The sequence below is a fragment of the Aythya ferina genome (genome assembly GCF_964211825.1).
Source record: "Aythya ferina genome assembly, chromosome: 4".
Classification (NCBI taxonomy): Eukaryota; Metazoa; Chordata; class Aves; order Anseriformes; family Anatidae; genus Aythya; species Aythya ferina.
This window is the reverse complement of record NC_140300.1, coordinates 22,012,622-22,034,745: the sequence shown is the minus strand read 5'-3', so window position 1 is coordinate 22,034,745 and position 22,124 is coordinate 22,012,622. Positions and strand designations below refer to the sequence as shown.

The following is a 22,124-nucleotide window of genomic DNA, read 5'->3' as shown; positions in this document are numbered from 1 at the left end:
GGCTGGACCGATGGGCTGAGGTCAACTGCATGAAGTTTAACAAGGCCAAGTGCCGGGTCCTGCACCTGGGGCGCAATAACCCCAAGCAGAGCTACAGGCTGGGAGAGGAATGGTTGGAAAGCTGCCAGGCAGAGAAGGACCTGGGAGTGATGGTGGACAGTCGGCTGAATATGAGCCAGCAGTGTGCTCAGGTGGCCAAGAAGGCCAACGGCATCCTGGCTTGTATCAGGAACAGCGTGACCAGCAGGGCTAGGGAGGTGATCGTCCCCCTGTACTCAGCTCTGGTGAGGCCGCACCTCGAGTACTGTGTTCAGTTTTGGGCCCCTCGCTACAAGAAGGACATCGAGGTGCTTGAGCGGGTGCAGAGAAGGGCGACGAAGCTGGTGAGGGGCCTGGAGAACAAGTCCTACGAGGAGCGGCTGAGGGAGCTGGGCTTGTTCAGCCTGGAGAAGAGGAGGCTCAGGGGTGACCTTATTGCTCTTTACAGATACCTTAAAGGAGGCTGTAGCGAGGTGGGGGTTGGCCTGTTCTCCCACGTGCCTGGTGACAGGACGAGGGGGAATGGGCTTAAGTTGAGCCAGGGGAGTTTTAGGTTAGATGTTAGGAAGAACTTCTTTACAGAAAGGGTTGTGAGGCATTGGAACAGGCTGCCCAGGGAAGTGGTGGAGTCACCATCCCTGGAAGTCTTCAAAAGACGCTTAGATGTAGAGCTTAGGGATATGGTTTAGTGGAGGGCTGTTAGCGTTAGGTTGGAGGTTGGACTCGATGACCTTGAGGTCTCTTCCAACCTAGAAAATTCTGTGATTCTGTGATTCTGTGACAGCTTTCCACTGTGGTCAACAGGCTTCGGAGGTAATACCAAGGATCTGATCTTGCAGGTCACACAAGTTTAACTGAAAGGTGATTTTATAAATTGAGATCAATTCTGTCATGTTTTGAGTAGAAAGAGGAATTTGAGTGAATAATTTATTTTTATTTCAAATATTTTTTAGCATTCTAATAATGTAAGTTAGTAGTACAAAAAATGAATGTCATTAATAAAAAGATACATCAATATTGCAGATAAAATGGTTGCACATACCACATACAAAAGCTTCCTATTATCCCTGCTGTACTCGTCATTTCAATGCTCCTTTTGGTTGAAACTTGAGCATTCCTCAGGAAGAATACACTGGGGAGAAGTTTTCAGTTAGCCATTGGTGTCCCGAGTCTTGAAGGACAGTGTTCAGTGTTGGTGGCAGAAAAGTCCTTCCTCCACAATTTTGGATACACTTCAAAACAGTTTAATGTTTTTGCATTCTATTTCCTTCTGACTGCTTCCGGCTTAAGTTAGAAAGATACAAAAAAGCCAACCCCAGCCTCAGATGACATCAAGTGCTACTGTTTGTTATTACCTCAGTTTACCACAGGTGGCATTCACAGAACTTCATCTAAAACAGGTGGGGTGGTAGGTAGACTACCAATAGTTATTTGACACATTCAGCCCAAAACAAGCCTTGACCTGAGAGTCAAGCCTGAGAGTTTGCACTGTCAGGTGACCACATAATCTATTGATTTTTAGCAGTAAAGAAAAGCCTGTCACCAATGTGGTGACAGTACTCTATAGTTTAAGGAAGTAATATTTGTAATCTTTCATGGTTTCACAGTTTATGAAACTGTTGTGTTCTGTTAGAATACTTGATTATGAAATTTGAATATCAGGGCTTTTTTTTTTTTTTTGAGTGAGCAAGCAGGAGAGAGAGAGGAGAGAGACCTGCAGTGCATCAACTGTGACTTTATAACATGGTCTCTTCAAAAGGTAAGTCTCTGCATGTGATCCCTTTTCATCCTGTTACTTCAACTCAAACATCTTATAATCATACACTATTTACAGACATCTTGGAAGAATTTCATAATCAGTTTCTTCTTCGAAGTTTGGAATAGTAAAAGATTTTGAGAAAATATTTATATTTAAAAGTCTTTGTAGAGGAAATGAAAAACTGTTTACAATAAGCATTAACTATCTTTAAAAGTAATAAAAGTTTGTTTCCTTGAGAGTGAGAAGGGATAATATGTAAGATGCTGCTTTCAATTCAGAAAAATGGAAAAATGTTTCATTTTCAAAGAGAAACTAAAGAAACAGTATGTTGAGCACTGCATTTAGAAATGTCAACCTGCCTATTACGTACCCAGCAAGCACTTTGTTTTAATTTTTCTTTCTTTATGCTTCATATATTAGTGTCTTTCCTTATCATGCAGTTTGAGTAAAATAAATATTTAAAGATATAATATTTAAAATCCCTCATTGCTTTTTCACTTTTTTTTTTTATGTAAGGTTTATACCATGGATGATGCAGGTAATTTGCTAGGTTCTGGAGTTGCTCATCCATACAACATTATTTAAAAAAAAATAAAATAAAAATAATCAAATCTGTTTTCCACTGTCACTGAAGCACATATCAGGGTCAATATAAGAAACTAGATTTCCTGTGGCCCAATGTAATGTTATCATTGAATCATGATGCTTTGTTGAGTTATAGTTTTGTTTTCGATAAATGCTTGCAATATGGGATAAATAATTTTACTTATAAAAGGAGAATTCTCACCCTGCCACACAACACCAACGTGAAGACTATTCAGAACCTCTGCACCTTGACATGTCTGTGAAATAAGGGAAAACATAAATCATTAGAAAGAATGTCTCTAATGCAGTTATGTAGCTGTCAAACCTTTTTCCCTTTTCCTAAAGAAAGAGTTAATGTCTTCAAACCTTGGCCATCTTAAGAGCACTTGAGAATGATGTCAGTGTCCCAGCTGAATATATGGCATGTTCTTCAGATGACTTAAACCCAGTTAGTATATGAATCAAACATTGCAAAACACCCCATGGATGTTGTTTTTTAGGACTCAGTCTCACAAACCTGACCAAAACAGCAAGAGACTCACTCATATGAGCAGACCTATTGTCTTTTCTTTCTTTTTTTTATTTTTATTATTTTTTTTTTCTTTGAGTTTGAAGGCTGTTGCAGGTACAGCTGGCAGGTTTTTGTATATTTTTGTATCTTTAAAATCAAAGATTCTTGAAGAATTGAGGGAGAAATAATCTTTGTTAGTATAACAGAACAACAGAAAATAATCTATCCTATTGTGTTTAGGGCATTTGTTTGTATCACATAAAGAATTCAATATGATATATTATATATATTTGGTATATATACATATATATTTGATTATATGTATATATATGTCAGATGATACTTTATTATTTTTAAAAATAAATAAATAAAAACTGTTTTATCTATTACTTAGCTCTGGTTTTCTTTGCAGACCAGAGTCCCAGTCTGAAACCTTAAAGTGGGTATCTTTGGAAAGCTCTTCAGATTCCTTGATTTTTATTTTTAATTTGTTTTCTGTTTTTTAAACCTATATTTAGAAATTCATCCCGTATTAAAAACTCAATTATTTTTCATTCATTGGCATCAGAGAAATGAAAATACAATACAATTTTATGCTATAGACATTTCTACAGGCTTTGCTTTTCAATATTAATTGTTAGAGAAGTGGTTAGTACTTTTGTGAGTGGAGAAAGGGGGAAAAAAAAAAACAAAACCACAACATGTTCAAGTCTGGAAAATATTGTCTAGACCCTGGTTCTATAGTAAATAAATAAATAAACCAAACCAAACCATAAATAAATAAACCAAACAAAAACCAGTTAGTTCAATGGGTTAAAACCTGGAGTTATCATTGAACCAACGTATATCTACTACATGTGTTTAAATTTGATTTTAGATATTTGTAAGCATATTAAGCCATTGATCCAAAGACAAATTAAAATTAAAAAAAAAAAAATGTAAACACTTTTTTTTAAACACTACAGCTATGTAGTGACTAGGCTAGCTGTGACTCCTAGTGAATGGAAATGGCTTGTAGGGCTGGGTTATAGTTTTTCTATTTTATTTATTTATAGATGTATGCTCAGGATGAGTGGGGAACTCACTTGTAAGTTGTTGATTAAAATCAATAAAGAAAATAGCAAACTGTAAAATATGTCAAGCAATAAAAATTTAGAAACATTGTTAAGGTGTTGATGACATTAACTTTGTCTTCACAAAGTTACAGTGTCCTTATTTTGTCTTATTTAGAATAAATCTGTTTGGGAGTAACCCCAAAATATTTTGACTAAATTGGCTTAAATTGACTCAAAGGCAATGTAGCCATTGAATGAGGTTTTAATTTTATATCTTTATTCCCATAAATAGCTGCACTATTATATGAGTACAAAACAAAGTTTTAAGAATTGTTATACATTCTTTGCAAAAGGATTTTAAAAATACAACTTCTAATTCCTAACAGTTGACACTTACAGTCAGTAGCCTCCTTTTTTTTTTTTTGAGTTCAACAATGAGAATGCTTTAATTATATATATATATATATTTTTTATTTATTTATTTATTTATTTTTCCCAAATATGCGTTTAGAATTCCCTGACAATTTATAAATTAATAAGCTTCACATAGCTTTTTATAACAGATATATCCCTCATTGAATTTTTGGTCATTCTTTCCAAAGCAAAAATAATTGTCTCCTAGTACACTCATTTTTTCATGAGACATCTCAACTACCCAGTTATCCCAGATCAATATCAGCTATGTATAGCCTATAATATTTTTAAAAATATTTTTCTTCCTTTTATTTATATGATATCAATGCTGTTGGAAGACAAAATACAACAGATAACACAAATATAGACTAAATTTTACAGATCTTTTTGGAAAAAAAGTGTGTACCTCAAGCTCTAAAATTCAGTTTATTTACTTTGAAGTTACAAAGATGAAGGATTCAGCTAACCTTGGCCAGATTTCATTTAAGGGGCTTCAGGGACACTAAAGACTAAAGTCAGTTGTTCACAGTTCTAAGCCATCACCCTCCAGGAAAGGTAAGTAAATATTCCACTTCCGTATCTGTCTTTTCATTCATATCTTTTTGAATTTGCTTTTATCTCCAAATACTCTCCACTAATCATTGCAGTCTCTTTCACTTCTCCTCAGTTCAAGTAATTGAGACTCAGCAACTGAAACTCTCTGTTCAAGTAGGCTACACTAGGTCTTATGTGAAAGAATAAAATGAAAATAAAGTGAAACGTAACCCTTACCTCTGTTCTTCAAGATATTAATATTTTTGGGATGAAGTGTTACTACATGCTGCTACATGTTTACAGGGAATTGTATAATTAATTTATAACTACTATTGAAAGATATGATAAGTGGGGAAATTTAAACCTGATGGACAGGAAAATGTTTGTGTACTGCTTTCCTCAAAAAAATAAAAAAAAATAAAAAAAATTACACAGATAAATAAACTTAAAACTTTCTGTACTCACTTGCCAATGGGGCCAACTGTGACTGTTCTAGAAGCAATGTCTCGGTATATGTGTTACAAGCAGATTTTCTGACTGGACTAATTTGGGAACAAAAACCCAACCAGGCAACTGTCCTTTTTTGCCCCCTTACCCTGAATATCACCTAAAATATTAGTATGCTATGCCCAAATCACTGTGAAAATCATGCTTAGCATTTTGAGAATATGAGTAACAATAATTGTATTTAAAACATGATACTTGTGCCTCAAATTTGTAAAACAATAAAACACAGAGAAGTTCAAATGAAGCATTAATGAAGAATCCAAGGGAAATATTTATCTGATGAACAACATATCATGTTAAACAGTACTATTCATCATGTAAGAAAATACAAGAAAGGGACCGTAAGCAAAATGACTAGCATCTTGGGTTGCAGCAATCTGAAGGATAAAGTCTTATACTTTTTAAGTGGCTGGATGTATTGGAGCCTTGTGGAATACATCATATTTGAGAAGTTAGTGATATTGGTCAAGCTATGTTTGCTCTAATGGCCTTGTACTTATGGAGACGTATAGGAGAAGCACTTACCTTAGCATGACCAGTCACTGTGAAGGAATCTGCTGGAGCGCCCCAGGCTATGTTGTATGATGTAGATGTTGTGACAGAGATAACATTACAGATTGTCAGGACACCAGTAATTTTGTTTGTTATGCAAAACAAAGGGCACCACTGTTCAGGATGGAAGAGGAGTCTGTCTCCAGAAACAGAGTCTCTACAGTATACCATGAGAAAAATCCATATGGGGTCCATCTGAAGCTGCATGAATGTGTAGCCCACAGAATCTGAAGTGAAGGATGATTTACTTGCTGTCTGTAATCCTCTTTTTATTCTACCTTATTAAAACACCTATTTTATTATGCCATTTCTTGTCAGGCCTTTCTTACTGATATCCTGAAGGAACTCTGCATGCTCTCTCTCTCTCTCTCTCTCTTAATCTCTCTCATACTTCACTCCTCCCCCATGGTGCAGAAAGCTCATTAACAGAGTATTGTAATAGCCATGAATATTGAAAAATGTGTCTCTCTAACGAGTCTCAAAATAAGCACTAAAATGATGAATAAAAGAAACGTCTTTATTTTAAAACCTAAAGCCTGATTTTTGCCTTTCATGCATTACTACCTGTGCTCTTGAGAGGTACGTAATCCTTCCAGACCAATCACTGTTCATGATTTTAGCTTACTCAATGTTCAGTTCTGTATCAGAGAACAGAGTTAGAAGAAAAAGCTGTTTGTAAGAGGCTACCCATTTTGGAGATTTTGCTAGTAGTGTCTCACTTAAGATAGTGTATATTTTAAGTTAAAACTTGTGAAGACTAAAGTTAATATTACTGTTACTGCTAATTTTCGGACATTAACAATCTGTCAGTATTTAATCTGAAGATCAGCTATTGTTGCTCAACACTCAAAATCCATTAGAAACTGAAAGATAGCTACATTGTTTTTTGTTGTTGTAATTTAGATAAAACTACATAGAAATTTTATTTTTTATCTCTGCATTGCACCTCAATGTTATCAGTTATAACAAATATTTAACCTGCATATTACTTTTTCTTCCTCTAAAATAGTTGTATAATGAAACTCAACATATACATGCAGCTGATGAAATAACACAGGAAACATTAATTTAAAATATATGAAAAATTTATTAACCTCCTAAAAATACAGAGAATATCCTAGTTAGATTAAATATAGCTTAAAAAATTGCATTATTTCTACCTGGTGTGATCTTCAGAAAGTCAGTTTCCTTTGCAATTTTAGACTTTTCTGATGCAACAGAAACTGTTATTATGACATTAATTAAATAATAATATGGCATTATGGCATTAATGAGACCTCGTTATGTTTGGAAGGTATTTATTTATAGGAAGAAAAAAAGATGGGGTAGGAGAAAAAGTAGGGATCAGAAAATCCAAAGTAAATGTTTCTAAGCCTGAACAACAGAAATGGTCAAAAATAGCAAGATTTGTAAGAAAATAAATTAGGCAGATGGACCTATAGCTAATAATCGATAACTGTATAATTACAGTAGAGATAGAGATTTGATAGAGACTCAAATTTTGTGGGAAAAAAATCATCATACAATAAGATATTTGGAATCAACATTCCCAAAGAGCTAAGTACTATTTGGTCTACTTTATTAGCTTGTGAATGTTTGTGATCATAAAAACTTGGACAATATATGCAATACCTTGTTTAGGTAGTTCCCTACCTACATAATGGTTTCATGATATTTTAAGAAACTCAAAAATATATTGCTCCTTTTAGTAACTGTTGAGTATTTATGGTTATTATTACACTAGCAATACTGTACTCCAGTTGAGCGGTTATGGGTTAATATCTAGATTAAAGAACACAGTAACCAAACGGTTTTAAATGTAAAGTGGTTGGTATAAATTATCTCTATCGGTAGATGTATAACTTTGCATAACTTAATTCTAGTAATCTCTCTCTAGATATGGAGATTCTGTCTTCTAAATTGTCATGCTGTGATGTGTTTTAGGGAGAGGCATATTTGCATTTTTATAATAAAGGATGTATGTATTTCTTGCCATATTTATTTTTACCAAAAGTGATTTGCAAGTAAATAACATTTCCAATTAATCTAAACATTGATATTGCTGCTGTTGAACCCTAACCAATTTTGCACCATATTTATTTATTTATATAGACTATTGAAGCCAATCTACATCTGTCTAAAGTTATAAAACTCTAGTGTCACAAAAAATGACACAGAAGTCAAGAACAATTTAAAGTTCTGACCTTTAATCCTTAGAAGAACATAGGATTTTCACCCTTTCTTGTTGATTTGGTAAATTTTACTTGTAAATAGGAACAGCTTGTTTGTTTGTATGTTTGTTTTCTGTTTTAAGCTGAATATGGGATAATTGCTCCATACTGTTAATCTAGAGTAATTTTTCCTCCCCCCCCCCCCCCCCCCCCCCCCCCTACAACACACACACACACTTGGGGCTTCTTAAAGTGAATTTATTTCAACTCTTCTTATTTCCAGTCTTGAAAGATTTCTAATCGGTTTCATGGCATCATGATGCTTGGATTAAAATCAGGGATAGACATTACAAAATGACTTAGATTAGTAAAAACAACTTTCATATTTTAAAACTGAATAATCAGCTTTGCACTTCATAATCATACTTCACAGGTAGATAAACTACTGCATTACTAACTCTAGGCAGAAGAAAGCAACTACATAAAAAAAAAAAAAAAATAATTTCCAAATAACCTCTTTTATAATTATTCAAATAACATGGAAAAATCCTGAAAAACACTGTAGATGAACTAAAACCAGATGAATTAGGGATAAGCATTTTTGGTATTCTTTTGAATAAAATAATCTATGCAGTAGATCTTTGCAGAATCTGCAAACTACTGCAAATCAAATTCATTCAATTCTTATGCAAGACAAAATCCATAGCGCTCAAGATATCTTCGTCTCATATGACAGTATGTATTAGGCAAAGTTCTCTTCATCAAATGTCAGATTATCTCCTTCTCATCATGCTATAATTCATCTACATTTCCTTCAGTCACATAAAGTTGTAGGCACAACTTGATAAAACATAAAAAACAGCAAAACATCCAAAGGGCTAGAAAAAGATATGGTGCATTTCATACCTGTCGTGGTTTAGCCCTGGCAAAGAGTTAAGCACCATACAGTCATTCACTCACTCTCCCCAGGTGGGATGAGGGAGAGAATCATAAAGGTGTAAGTGTGAGAATTCATGGGTTAAGATAAAGATACTTTACAAAGTAAAGCCATAGCCGTGTGCACATGCAAAGTGAAGAAAAAAAAAAAAAAAAAAAAGGAATTAATTCACTACTTCCCAACATCAGACAGGTGTTCAGCCACTTCCAGCAAAGCAGGGCTCATCACACATGACAGCTTCTTGGGAAGACAAACAGCATCACTCCAAACACCCCCCAGCCCCTTCCTCTTCCTTTATCCCAGCTGTCATTTGTGAACATGATGCCATATAGTATGGAATATCCCTTTGTTCAACTTAGGTCAGCTGTCCTGGGTGTGTCCCTCCCAGCTCCTTGTGCACCCCCAGCCTTCTCACTGGCAGGGCAGCATAAGAAACAGAAAAGTCCTTTAATCTATGTAAGCACTGCCCTGCAGTAACTAAAAACATTGGTATTCTATCACCACTATTTTTGTCAAAAATCCAAAACACAGCATCGTGTGAGCCTCTACAAAGAAAATTAACTGTGTTGAGCCAAAATCATGACAGTACCATAACTGTCCAAAAAATGTAATGATTTTACTGCCCATTCTCTTCAGATTTGAGTATTATTTACCCCATTATTTTTCCCTCTTTTTTTTCTCTGTTGATTACTATTTTTCCAGTGGGTGTTCAGAACGTGAAGTTCTGACCCTATTAAAGACGGTGTTATTTTCTTGACTTACTGCTTAGGTATAAATTCAAAATGTTCCCAAGGATAGTAATACTTTTTCTTTATATTTTTGTATGAAAGAAGTGAAAGACAATCAACGAGAATAAGTGAAGCAAAAGGTATTGATTTTCAAGAACTGCAGTTCCACCTCACAGGTAAATTTGAGGGGTAGACCAAAGAGGGAGAATTAAAAAAGAAAGGATTGGAAAATCTAATATATGATGACAATTGTTTAAAATGTCTAGGATCATAAAAAGAAAGACAAGAATGGTTATAAAGAAGAATAAATTGTAATGTTGAAGAAATACATTATTTTTCCTACATGCTACTTATTCCACAGTTTTTGTTTTAGCACAGTTTCATGGATCTCTGAAATTCCTTATATTCCTTCCATCTCCTTATATTTCTGTCTATTCTAGATGATCTTGAAGCTCTGAAATGCACTTTATTATTGATGTTACTAATGTGGAAGGTGCAATTTTTATTTGGAAACTAAAAGCTCTTTACTTACCTGCACTCAGAAAAGAAAAGCAAATACATAGTGGTATCTATGCTTTCATGCAACTATGAACATGAACAAACTTCAGATATTAGCACATCAAAGGAAAGTTCTTGCAGTCTGACCAGAATGCCACTCTTAGCCTGCCATCCAAATCTGGTTTGTTTACTCTGAATGTAAGTTCTGAATTGAAAATAAAATTCACTAGCTAAAATAAGTATGTAATTTCTAACATCTTTGAAAACAGTTTACCTAGATACTTTTTCCTTCACTGTTTACTGGGATGCTGTGAAGTGTTGGTCTCTTTTGTTAAGGGTTAATTAAATAGGCCATATGGGAAATGACTGAAATAGAGATCTATGAAAATTATTAATTGTGCAGAAGTTAATTGTTCAAAATTATGACTTTGTTTTGATACCAAGTTTTCAACATTTTACACCAGCTGAAATGACTGTTACTTGTCTGATGGGACTCACTATGGTATTCTCTTGTGGCTGAAAACTGGTGGCAAAAAGAACGCAACTTTGCATTCATAGTATACTTCAAATTCTTTTTGATGTGGATTAAGCATAAATTTAAAACAACCTGGGAAAATACTCAAATAACTGAAAATTATTTTAGTGGGATTTTTCTTCTCAGATACAGGAAGATAAGAAAGTAGGACAATATCCATAAGATAATAAGTGGTTGACAAAACAATGGTACTTTTTTTTTTTTTTTTTTTCAGGTATTTCTCCATACAGTATTAATTTTATCAAGTACTAAGCTTCAAGTGAGTAGCTTCAGGGATCAACCTAGTAGTTATTTATTTATATATATATATATATATATATTATAATAAAAAAGTAGTAAGAAAATATATTAAGCTATGAAGTTTAAGCTTTAAACTATTTTAAAACATGAATATGTTTAAGCATTAAAGTGAAGAATGGCACAAGTATCTCACAGAGTTTTTAGATCTGATATAAATATGCAGCAGGTAAATGAGAACAAATCCATAGAGAAGGAAAGAGCAGAATTTTAAGGGAAAGAAAAGAGCTGAGATGATCAACATAAATCAAGCAGTTATTTCATCATGCAAATTGGTAAGGTGAGACAGAAACAAATACAATGTTTATGTATTAGTTTCAGAAGCCTGGGTAATAAAATGGAGAATTAACAATTCTGATACAAGACACGAAATCAGACCTTACAGAAAATAATAACAGACGTTACACTTTAACCAGAGTTATTGAAAGCTCAAGTGATTAGGAAAAAGAGAAATAGGAATGAAAGTAGTGAAATCATACCATACGTCAAAGAAGTGTTTCATCATTAATGATAAAAAGAAAAAAAATAACAAGAACAGACCAGAAACTGTGAAATATCTGTGTGGTTGTGAAAACTGTATTGTTTCCAAGACAGGAAATCTGTTCTAGACTTCTAGTTATGGCTACAAATGGTGACCTCAATGCAAGAATGAAGAAAAGAATACCAAATTCATGACAGGGAGGAAATTAATTTCATAAATGTACATCTAATTTCTAGATAGTTCTGGAAAACAACTACTAACAGCTTTTCCTGCAAAATAACCAACAAATCAGCTTCAGGTTTTACTAGTTTAATCTCAGCAGTGAGTATCCTATCCAAACATTAAACACAGATACCAAAGATGAAAGAAGTAGTCATGATATTGAAATTTTAGTCCAAAGAAAATCTGTAACTTACTCATTTATTAGTAATACTGTAGAAAGGAAAGCTTAAATTACTTAAGGAAATGTGTTAGGTTGACAGAAATGGGTAATATCCTTCTGGGGCAGGGTAAAACAGGGCAAATTAACATGCAAAAATTGAAAAAAAAAAAAAAAAAAAAAAGTTGCTATTTCTCAAATTAAAGATATGATCTTCATTTTATTATTATTATTATTTTGTACTTATAATAAACACATTATTTTTTCCCCCTGTTTTAATTCTTTGATTAACTTCCTTCAAAATTCATACCTACTTGCTATGACATATACAATACTATTTCAGGATAAAGGAAGAAGTAAAAATTGTTTCTTTGTGTCACTATCACTTAGAATGTGTTTCAAGACCCTGATAAATCTTCCTCTGTCTTTTGTCAGTTACTTTACAGGGAAAAAAAAGGGGGATTGATGGGGGACAGGGAGAGGAAGGGAAAAGCAGAGGTGTTGAAAAAAGATAGGAAAAGGACATTTCTTACTTTCTAGCATCCTCCAGATATAATTTTAGGAAATTCTATATATAGTTAAAGAACTATGACACTGAATGATCAGGACAATATCACTGTAATTTATTTTTACTCTTTTATTCAAAGAGTGTCCCTGTGGCTTATGGTTTGAGGTCTATTGTACTACATGGGTTTCTACTTATTAGTTATTTGCTTGCGTGATTCTACACATCTTGGTTTCATAATGCAGGTAGCCTTTACTAATTTCATGTTCATGTTTTGCTTTCAAAAAAAAAAAAAAAACGACAAAAAAACAACAAACACACAGAATAGGTGAAAAAAAAAAAAGGTCTGCAGTACTCAAAATATCACATTCTGTGAAATAAAGTTGCACTTCATGTTTGACAGTAAATTATTAGTTACATTAAAAAATCCTGAGTTTAAGTCATCATTAGATGTAAAATATGTGAATCTAGGAAAAGAGAGCTGGTGTTTTACTTCAGGTGTTCCTCTGTTATTCTGAGAAGTTATTTTAAAATTATTTTATATAAAGGGCATGAAAACTTCCTGTCTCAAACAAAGGTGGAAGAACAAATGCGGCAAAGTAATTCACACAATACCATCAAAATGTAGCTAACACTGAGAGGTGAATCTTATGAAAATAAAGAGCAATTTTATTTTAGAACTTAAAAAGAGTGCCAGGCATACATAAACCATGATTCCTATGAAGTATTTAAATATTAAAAAGTCAGAATCCTTCATTTGACAGTGTCTGACCTTTAAGCTTATCTGCTCCTAAAATACATCTTACCTATCAACCAAAACTTTAATCACTTTCTCATTTCGGATATTGAAAGAAAGATTCCATTTAAATCAAGTAAAGGTCATCTTCCTTTGAAATATAGATTACTCACCTGCACTTTTTGAAGTGAAGACTAGAGAACAAACTCAAGAGAAGCAGCTCTCTCTGCACACTGGCAAAGCACTTAGTCAGCAGTGAAAAGATTAACCACAATTATGCCTAACTCCCAGCAATTTTAAGGTCCAACCAAGAAAGGAAATGGAATTCAGTTTCAAAATATATGAACTTCATATAGTGAAGAAGAAATGAAATGTTATATTATTCAGTCTTTCTGAACTATTTTTAAAATAATAGTTGGGTTAAAATGCCAGCAGAAGCATCAAGAGATAAGAACAAATTGGTAATTAGTCTGAGACCTCTTGAGGTTAAGATAAACTTTCACAACATCTGATTACAGGCTGATGTGATAAGCAGATGATCAGCTTGTTCTAACTCTTACATACACATTTGTTTTGCTGAAATATTCTATTACTTTTTAACCCTTGCCCCCAAACATCAGCAAAATTCAAACACTTCAGATATATTCAGAATGGGATTTCTGTGGGTCTCTGAATGGTTGAATACTTCATAGAGAAAAAAACAACAGCAACAACAACAAAATCTACTATCTAATATTCTAAAATAATAGTGGTAGCACTTCCACTGTTATTTACAAACATCTGAGAATCTGATGGGTAGCAAAGAGTAATCCCCCATGCATACTTGCTCTGCACAATATGGTTAGAACCTTAATCTAAGAGTAAATTGGACTATTTAAAACAGTGTACTGATGCACAAAACAGTGTGCTTATTAGTCCACAGTTTGGAACACTAATTGTTTTATACAACTCTTACAGATGTGTGGTGGTGTTTTTTCTGTTGTTGTTTTTGTTGCTTCATTGTTTTGTTTTTGTTTGTTTGTTTTACCCATTGAACTGTCCCTGTCCTCAGTCAACACTGTGATGTCACTTCTGTCTACATTATTCTTATTTACCACTTGTTTCCAGCTTTATAGAATGCACAGCATGGAGTCACAGAACCTTTTGCTTCTATCAAGACAAAGAAATTAGGTAAGACATAGCAATACAAGAGATGACAAGCTTGCAGCATTTACTACTTAACTTCATTTAGAAGTAACTATACAATCTCATTTCAATATTTTTAGAAATGTATTCACCAAGGAGTTAGTCATTCCAAACGCATCACAAACTACATGATCATTGAAAAGAAACATGAATTATGCAGGATTTTTTGAAAATGCATTATCTGTAGAACCAATTCCAGTCAACAGCATTTTTCTTAAATAAGAATGCTACTAAGTGTTTGTGGAAGTATATCTAATAACATTTTGTAGTTTTAAAGTATAATAATTTTTCTTAGAAAAATACATATTTTCTGACAGTTTACAACTCTGATAACAGTCGCTATTTTTTAGATAGAGCAGATTAGATTCTTATAATGCTGGTGCACCTAAAAAACAAAACAAACAAACAAACAAAAAGCTTGTCTTCATATATCAGATAAAAGACTGTATCTCTACTGAATTCACAAGGCCTTTTCTCCTCCAGGAGGAGAAATATGAGCAAAGCTTTAAAGACTGTCAGGGTAGCAAGGTTACAACTTCTATAAAATATCATATACAAACTAGAAATAACAATAATATAACATACAAAAAATAACGGTTAAAAGAGAAAAAAAAATGTAATTTTTGAATTTTAAGCAGATTTTTCCTGTTCAGGGTGATGAAATCTGACTTTGTTGTCCTCATTTCTATTATTGTTACAGAAAGCATAACTTACTTTTGATTTTTTGAGTTGGTGTTTATCAGTTTCTAATCGCTTCCTTTAACATTAAATAATATAATTATATAAAATAAGATTATTTTTTTTCCTTTCTCAGAAAAATGTGAAATATTCCCTACTACTGATGAGTTTCCTGCAATTATAAGACCAATTTTTAAAATTATTCTGTTTTTTAAAGAAGAAACACATGAGCTACATTAAGGGCAGCCAGTTGATATGATCTTTTGGGATTTCAGCAAAACTTTCAATGCTCTTTCTCACAGTATCTTTCTGGACAATATGTCACGCATATATGCCATGGTTTATGACTTCAAATGTAAAGAATGATGAAGCAGTTGGCTTCATAAGCTCTTTACAAGATAGGGGTTCTCATGGTACAGAAAGCACAATGTTTTATTTAGGCATCTCAAACAGGTTGGTGAAAGGTAAAAAACCTATTCCTATGTCAAAATGGGAACTGTTAGTAATATGCTTAAGAATTGGGAAATCTGAATTCTGATTGCAGTGATGTTAACTTTCTAACACTAACCTTCTGTAACATGGGTCAACACTTCCAAACCTTACAAAACCTTAGTTGCTGGAAAATTTCATGAACTGTTTAACCTCACAATAAGAAAATTATGACCTACGGAAGTCAAAACCACAATTATCCAATTAGCCCATTTTGTAATATAAATATTACCTATATATATATATACACACACACATATATCTATATTTATAATATAGACATAAAATATAGTATCATATATATTTGATTGAATATAAGTCCCTTAAGATTAAGACTCACTGAATATGTTGATAACCTTTTCATGTGCAGATTGTTTATGTATATACATGCAAACTTTTTTGTATATATGTAATCCAAGATGATCATTGCATAGTTTCTTATTCAATAAAATAGGAAAAGCAGAAGATCAGCACATCTCCATGATGTTTAGTAACATTTTTAATACTTAAGTAAAAAATCAAGGAGAAAATGTTATACTTTTTTTAATGTTTTCCTTACAAAGTGTCTTTGATACAGAATCAGCAAACACTTGCAGTGACAGGAAATTTTAGTGTATTTTAGCCATATAACTTGTGATTCAAACAAAATTCGGGATAATTTATATTAGCTTCTGGTCAGATCATACTAACTTTTCCTAAAAGTCATTAGTTTCTTTAAATTAGGCAAGACAAAATTGTTTTACTTGTTGAATCACATGTATTGTTGTTTTCAGGACCAGGAGACTGATCAAATGCTTATGTATCAAGACTAGCAGGCAGACCAATATTGCTGTTACAGAGTGTATCTGCTACAGAGGTCTTGTTCAGGAAAAAGAGGTAGCTGTGACCTGCTACAAACAACAGGAAGGAGCCTCATGTTCACAGCCTGTACTCCTTGTGTGGAGTGTTAACCACCTTAATACCTTCTGGAAGGACAATATAGTAAGGTACAAGCCAACTAGGAAACTTATGAAGTATGCTGACAACAACTTCCTGTAACAGATGATTGAGGAGCCAACAAGGAAAGCAGTTCTTCTGGACCTGACATTAACAAAGTATGAAGAACTGTAAATGGATAGAAAGCTGGGAGAAGCTTTGGCTGCAATGACCATGGAATTCAGGATACTGAAAAGGAAGAGCATGTCAAAAAGCAGGACCACAATATCAGGAGAGTAGAATGTAACAAATTCAGAGATGTACTTGGAAGATTCCCATGGAGAACTTTCCATGAATTTCATCAAGGGCAAGTGCCAAGTCCTGCAGCTGATGTGGAACCAGCCCAAGCACTGGTACATGCTGGGGGTCACCCAGCTGGAAAACAACTTTGCAGAGAAGTATCTGGGGCTCATGGTGGATACCAACTTGAATACAGGTCAACAATGTGCCCTTGACTCCAAGAAGGCTAACAGTATTCTTGGCTGCATTGGGAAAAGTATAGCCAGCAGGTCAAAAGAGGTGATCCTTCCCCTCTATTCAGTGTTGGTGAGAGTAGTGGCCTGATTTCTATTATGGCAGGTGAAGAACACAGAATGCAGCCACCTCCTCCAGCTGCTCTGGTCCAGGACTGCTGCTGTCCAGCCACTGGGGCTCAGAGCAGTGCTGGGTCTCCGCCCAGGCTGCAGGATGTGGCTACCACTTTTGCAGGTCCAGCCAGTAGCACATTTGCAGGTTCAGCCAGTAGCAAAACTGAGCGCATATCCCACAGACACACAAACATAGACAGGACAATGACACAACACCAGCTGCCATACCAAGAGGTACTTCCAGAAGCACTTACAGACAGAAGTCACGAATAAACTTAGGCACAGGCAGCTGAGACTGCTTCTGCCATTCCAGCAGGCAAAGTTCACTGGTGTAGGCACACACACAGCACTCTCCAGATTCACAAGCACAGGTGCATCCATGTATCCTTGAAGTATCAGCACAACCCCTCTGTCTGCCCAGCAACCCTGCCCAGGTCCTGACCCTGCCTTGCAGCACGTGCACACACATGCACAGCAAAGAGAGTTCAAACAGTTAAGAAAATATTTAATGAGAAAATATAAAAAGATAAAACAGACTGCAGTATCCAGCTGCAGATGAGTTTACTGACCAGCCCTCATTTTATGCACCAATAGCCCTTTTATACCTTTTTCTAATCACAGAATCACAGAATGTTAGGAAGGGACCTTGAAAGATCATCTAGTGCAATCCCCCTACTGGGGCAGGAACACCTAGGTCACGTCACACAATGTCTCCAGAGGAGGAGACTCCACGACCCCCCTGAGCAGCCTGTTCCAGTCCTCTGTCACCCTCTCTCCTTATGAGGTAATGTTTGTAAATGCAAAACTAGAGGATCTTACTGTCCTGCTTTATTATTATTATTATTATTAATAATTATTATTATTATTATTTAATACACAGCTTGTGAACTGGCAGTATATTTTTATGGTGAGTGTCCTTGAGCCAAGAGAAAAAATGAGATATATGAAGCTATATTACTTTTGTAAGCAGTATGTAACAGAGCTTTTGAAGAAATTAATTATTCCAATCCCAATAAAGAGAATGGGGAAAAAAACAAACAAACAAACAAAACAACAACAACAACAACAAAAAAAAACTTGGTAATAAGTACAGTACACTAACATTGTTTTTATGTCATAAAATCTATGAAGAATACAAAAAGTGATAAAAAATATTTTCACCAGGCAGCAGGTATTTCAGCTATATTACTCTTTCTTGTTTGTATAAAATAGTTAATATTTTGCTGTGATATTTATGATCATAATGTAATTTCATAATAGTTAGCCAGGTCACACATGATTCTCTGTATTATCGAACAGTAGTGTGAATTTACCTTTTTAAAAGTGCAAAACCATAAATGGACATCAATGTCAGAGCTTTATTGAAATGAATTGGGAACGATGGCAATTTACACAAACCAAACTGTCCTAAAGGATAGAGGCTCTTTATTTGTCAATATCATTAAAAACAGTCAGGTGTGGAGTGAATGAAAAGTTCTATTGAATATAAGAATGTATAGTACATTACTGAATGTGTGCCTGAGAAAAATACAAGCACTTACAAAATAAGAAAAAGCAGAGAGTTGCTACAGCACTATTACTGATGGAAATGTTCACCAAATAGGTGTATTCTCCAATAAATAGTTCTATCAGATTTGGTTATATTTCTCTTCCATATAACTCTCATCTAAAAATCAAATATTTATAACCTGACCCTTGAAATATTATTTATATAGAAAAAAAAAAAAAAAAAAAAAAGATTATTAAAAAAAAAAAGTACAGATAATCACATATAGAAAGACTAAAATCACACAAGTACAGTGATTAGTATGTGTTGGGTTTATTGATTTGCTTGTGAGAAGTTCCTGATTTATAAATAAATAAATAAATAAATGATTTATATGTTTTGTATTTTTAACAGTACTAAAATTGCACATCACAGAGCCTCATTTGCTCACTCTGTCTCTTACAGACTAATGCAGCTAAACCTGTAGTTCTGCTCATTTCTCTCTATTTAGAACATCCATCAGCCATTTCCCCATCTTTTGCTCTGTATATAATGTATATAATGTAGTATATACTATCTGGTATTTATGACTTATATGGATGGCTGTCCTTACAAATTCTAGAGGTGGTAATATGGCTCCCACTTTGATATGGAACAGACACAAATTATATATATTGTATTGCTGCCACGAGAGGCAGCTAATTGTAGATTACTACAAATTGAAGGGCAGACCTGAAAGAAGAGTTGAGGGCAAGGCTGCGATCCAGAGGGACATAGGCAGGCTGAAGAGCTAGTGAGGCTGATGGAATGAGCCACTATTGACTTTCTGAAATTCAGCCAGGACAAATGCTGAGTCTTGTGGCTCAGAAAAGTTTGCTGTGCAACACAGGACTGGATGGAAAGTAGATGTACTGAGGAGGAGCTGGGGGTGCTGGCAGATGGCAATCTGGGCATGGACCAGCAATGTGCCCTGGCAACAAGGAAGGCCAAGAGCAACCAGGGCTGCACTAACAAGAACATGGGCAGTACATCAAAGGAAGAGATCGTTCCTCTCTCCTCAGAGCACTTGTGAGACTCTTGCATCCAATTTTGGGCATGCTGTTAGAGAAAAATGCTGATGAAAAGGATTGGTTTCAGCAGAGGGCTACCAAGATAGTGAGAGACTGGGGCACTTGCCCTGTGAGGAGTTGCTAATGGAGCTGGGCTTGTTTAGCCTGAAGAAGAGAAAATTTTAGACAGCATCTCCCTAGCACCTATACAGACCTTATCAAGATGACAGAGAGGCTCTTTGTATTAGTGTATGGTAAGAGGGTGAGAAATAGACATCACAAATTTAAAAAAGAGGTTGACACTGGGTATAAAGAAATTTTTTTTTTACCCACAAGGACAGTCAGGCACCAGAATAGGTTTCCAAAAAGTTTGTTCACACTCCATCTTTGAAGATTTTTGAGACCTAACAAGATCAAACCCTGAGCAGTTTGATCTGACTTCACAGATGACTGTGTTTTGGGCATACTGAGCTCCCTGTCAAACTGAATGAGCCTATGATTTTTATATAATTTTGTCTCAGAATGCATTGAGGACACAGAGCCTCCTAATGTTATTTTAGCAGGAAAAGGAAGTAGGATTGAAAATGATTGTGTGCTTCTTCTCTGTGAGATTAATTGTAATATTGCAGAATAAACTTTAGATTTTCATCATGTTTCTGAGATCCTAGCTTGTATGAGACACATTTCTTTCTGACTGGCTGATCTAAATTAGAGATTAATCTGAACTGCAGAACTTGTATGAACTCCACTGCATTGAAAAGTAATGGTAAAATCCTCACTGAATTCAAGTGGAATCATTTTTTACTTTCTACATATAAAATATTAGAATTCAGATAGACACCAACTGAGAAACCTAGATATGAAAACAATTCCAATCTGTATTTCCCCACAGCCTATGTACACATAATAAAGTTAGGGTTCATTACAAATGGCCTTATAAAAGAGTAAAAACACTGCATTCTTAATGGAGTAATAGCTTTAGAATAACAATTATTTGAATACAGGATTCTTTGCGTGAATATCACTTCCTACATACACGTCTTCACATAAAATTTCAGAACTGCTCTCTGTTCTATTTTTATACAAATGCTACAGTTAACATGCAGAGAGAATCTATTTTAAGTACTATTCTTGAAATCAAGTGATTTGAGGAAATCTGTGTGAGATTTTAGATCTTAAATTACTTGAAGGTAACTTGAAACTGTGGGTTTGTAAATCCCCAAATCTCCCCAAACTGCAAATGTATTAATTTATTTATATTATTAATTATACATACTATATATTCAAATGGTTTGAAATATATTTAAATAGCTATATATTTAAATAGCTACTAATTATTTTAATTAGCTGGAGACTGACATCAAATGCTGAAATTATATTTTTTCTATTTATCTTACATGTGTAGCATGCAAAAGCTTTTATGTTTTAAAATATATTTTCTATAGATGCCCAATATCATTGTAAGTAATTAATCTGTCAGGTAGCACAGTCCATGAAAGACAGACAGGTGAAACTTCAAGACTGCAGTACCTTTAATGATTACTGACTATATTCATATGACTTTTTCAATACTGTTCTCATATTTATAAGAAGGAAAAATGTATTGAATGGTTAGGAGCTGCCAAAACCCAGGTAGTCCAGTAGATGTGAGCCTTGTGTAGCTGCATGTTTCCTAATCCAGACAGCAGTGAGCAAAACAGGCATACAAGCACACATGCAATCATCTATATATACTTATACTCACAGACAACCACAGAAATCAACTCCAAAAGGGAAAAGAAAGAAAGAAAGAAAGAAAGAAAGAAAGAAAGAAAGAAAGAAAGAAAGAAAGAAAGAAAGAAAGAAAGAAAGAAAGAAAGAAAGAAAGAAAGAAAGAAAGAAGGAAAGAAAGAAGGAAAGAAGGAAAGAAAGAAGGAAAGAAAGAAGGAAAGAAGGAAAGAAAGAAGGAAGGAAGGAAGGAAGGAAGGAAGGAAGGAAGGAAGGAAGGAAGGAAGGAAGGAAGGAAGGAAGGAAGGAAGGAAGGAAGGAAGGAAGGAAGGAAGGAAAGAAAGAAAGAAAGAAAGAAAGAAAGAAAGAAAGAAAGAAAGAAAGAAAGAAAGAAAGAAAGAAAAGGCATTCAGTACAAACACAAACAGCTTCAATAGCTCCTGGCCGAACAGAATGAAATTATGTTGGGACATCTGCATGCAATGTATGTAGTGTGGACTCCCACCTCTGTTCCTGCAAAAATGCATCCTATGGCATGAAGTCATGCTGGAAAAGTTTTTGAAGAACTGCAGTCTGTGGGAAGCCCATGTAGGCCCAGAAAGCAGTGGTGAAGGGAATGAAATCCAGCTGGCAACCAGTGGTGTTCCACAGGGGTCAGTGTTGGGAGCCCATCCTCTTTAATATCTTTATTGATGATTTGGATGTGGAAATTGAGTGCAGGCAACACCTAGTTGGGGGGAAGTGT

At 34.6% G+C, this 22,124-nt stretch overlaps 1 long non-coding RNA gene across 2 annotated transcripts; it reads left to right on the top strand.

Moving 5' to 3' along the window:
- The first annotated feature begins 818 nt into the window (after nucleotides 1–818).
- LOC311436244 lies at nucleotides 819–19,010 on the top strand. 2 transcript variants are annotated; one of them, XR_014692691.1, is made up of 6 exons: nucleotides 819–900; nucleotides 1,723–1,798; nucleotides 4,805–4,918; nucleotides 11,040–11,084; nucleotides 14,331–14,393; nucleotides 16,349–19,010. It is a non-coding gene; the product is annotated as an uncharacterized lncRNA (long non-coding RNA). The 2 variants fall into 2 exon arrangements; XR_014692690.1 differs by lacking the exon at nucleotides 11,040–11,084.
- The last annotated feature ends 3,114 nt before the right edge of the window (nucleotides 19,011–22,124 follow it).